The 2496-nt window shown below is 35.1% G+C and overlaps 1 protein-coding gene across 1 annotated transcript in view; it reads right to left on the bottom strand.

Annotated features, from left to right (window-relative positions):
- Positions 1-2496, bottom strand: part of WNT5A (Wnt family member 5A) — a 27351-nt gene that overhangs the window by 19942 nt on the left and 4913 nt on the right. The gene's annotated exons all lie outside the window — the stretch shown is intronic.

Raw genomic sequence — 2496 nt, 5'->3', positions numbered from 1 at the left:
CACTTAACAGGATGTAAGAAGATATCTTTCCAATGTGAGGAAAATCTGCTCTTAAGACCAGACAGTTGTCACGCAAGTGTCTCCATTGGAGGATTTACCCTTATCCCTTTTCTGGTGCCAACTCAGAATTTTGGATTTACCCATTATTTTCCTTCCTAGGGACATAGATTAATTACACCCAACATAGAAAATACAATGAATAAGTAAATGTTATTTTTGGTGCTTTGTTTACTTTTCCAAGTGAACATACAATCAATCCCATTGTATCTACCTGCTTCTTTTTCAGGGACAAGGTATCCCAAAAGGGACAACAGAACAATTGTGTCACAAAATTCTATTTTGAATGCAAAAAAAAACAACAAAAAAAAAAAACTCTCATTTGAACAGAAATCTGGATGATATAGTGAAATATACACCACTGCTACAAGTCCAAGCTGCGGTCCTGTCTCGAGGACCACATGATATTATTTATACACACACCATTTCAATAGGAAAATATACAATGTAAAATCTTTGATAATTGTATGAGACATGTGGAGACACATTGATATATGAAATTACCAAAAAATCCGTGCAAAGTGCCTACAAAAGCACATTAATTCTGTAATGCATATCATCTTTAAAGCCCAGCAATTTTACATTTCAGCTAATTTCCCAGAAATAAAAATTATACTCCTGGCCTTCTCGTTTCCCCCTTCCCAGTTTATGAAAACTTAAATATAGTCTGGAGTCCAGTTCTGAGAGCCGATGAATAGGCACTTCACTATCCCAGTCTAGGCCACCGCCTCCAAATACCTATTAAACCCTCTTAGCCCTGCAGTTAGTTTAAGTGCCTAATTGCCCTTATAAATTACTTCTTGTTTAAGAAATCAGTTTATGCAGGGATATAAGTGATAGGGTTTTGTTTTGTTTTTTAATGGCTAAAACGTCTACAGCAGAAAATCTCCAGGGATTGAAGCTGTCAGTGCCTGTAGGGAGTCTCCTTATATCAAACCCAACAGTGGATTTCCACAAAAAAAAAAAAAGAAGTACTTTAAACCAAGTGCAAACAAGACAGAAGTGAGGAGAGAAGAGACGTAAGTGGTGATCAAAGTCTCTAACATTGACAAGAAACACAAGTCACCTTCAGTGCAAATCCAAAAGGTGTAAAAAGAAGTAGCATAATGCAATAATACCACCTCAACTCGCATAATAAAGTCATTAAAACAAGGGCTTGTATATTCAAGCACAAAACTGTCAACTGAACAGCCTAATCCCCTTTGTAATATTATAAGACACCAACTCTTTAAAATAAAAAACAAAGTGTTTATAAAATATATGGCCCTTATACCGATTTAATATATGGCCCTTATACCGATTTAATATATGGCCCTTACACCGATTTAATACATGGACCTTATATTTATTTTAGTCTTCAAAGAAAGTGTAGGACAGTGGCCCGCGCATGCTGGAACCTGTAGTTTCAAATATTGCCCATATTAATGCTTTTGCACAAAGCATTGTGAAACACTCCAGCCAATAAGCTTTAAAAAGGTTTCATTGGGTTTTAGCAAAGTCATAACAATGGAAAGTGTCTTCTAATTGGTTGTTACGAATTACTGAAATTGTTACGCTACTCCTTGAGTTACAGCAAAATTTGTCACATGTGAGGCACAATTCTCTGGAAATATTTTATTTTTTTAATTCTGCCAATGAAGAATAATTAGTGGTTTTGGCAACTTTTTAAATATTGGACACATTTGCAGAAAAGAGGATGCAAACGAACTGGGAGCTAGTCACAGTGCTGTGTACTTGGACAATGCAAATAATTATTTAATAAGCCACACCCACATGTAACTTGGTATAACACTGTAACAATATTCTGACATTGGCAGCCAACACCAAAGCATGTCACTTTATCTAATCATTGAATTGTTACTTTAAATCTTCTTTTGTTAGAGATATATATAATGCAGAAAAGGACAGCAGAGCACTCTGACATCACTCTTGGCAAAAACAGCCCAAAACACATTTTTCACCCACTTGATTCCTAATTAAAAACGTTCCGATTCCAAGAGGGGCAATCAAACCAAAGTTAATAAACCCATTTTATATCTATGTGTGTTTAGCCAAGGCTTCTTGGCTTAGCGATAAAAGGTCTAAATATAAAAATAGTAATAATAATTATATGCTACGGCAAACCATCAGCAATCCATTTATCAACTTGAAAATTGTTTGCTATTCATCACAACTTGGTAACATAAAGAAAGGGGAAAAAAAAAAAAAAAACGCACACAGAGAAAGGAAAATACAAAGCAGACCTAAGCCAGAATTCTCCACCAGTAGTAATTGTATCCTGTGCTACTTCTGCCAGGCTCGTAAGCATACTAAATGCATCTTAAAATAACAATTTCACCTTTTACCAAACAATAAATCAAATTCCAATAAATTAGAACTGATTAAAAACAAAGACTTGCTTGGAAAACACATGCACATCTGTGGGATATTTGTAAAAAA

This window comes from Nanorana parkeri, unplaced genomic scaffold (assembly GCF_000935625.1).
Source record: "Nanorana parkeri isolate BGI_ZX_2015 unplaced genomic scaffold, ASM93562v1 scaffold189, whole genome shotgun sequence".
Classification (NCBI taxonomy): domain Eukaryota; kingdom Metazoa; phylum Chordata; class Amphibia; order Anura; family Dicroglossidae; genus Nanorana; species Nanorana parkeri.
This window is presented reverse-complemented; position numbering and strand designations above follow the sequence as displayed.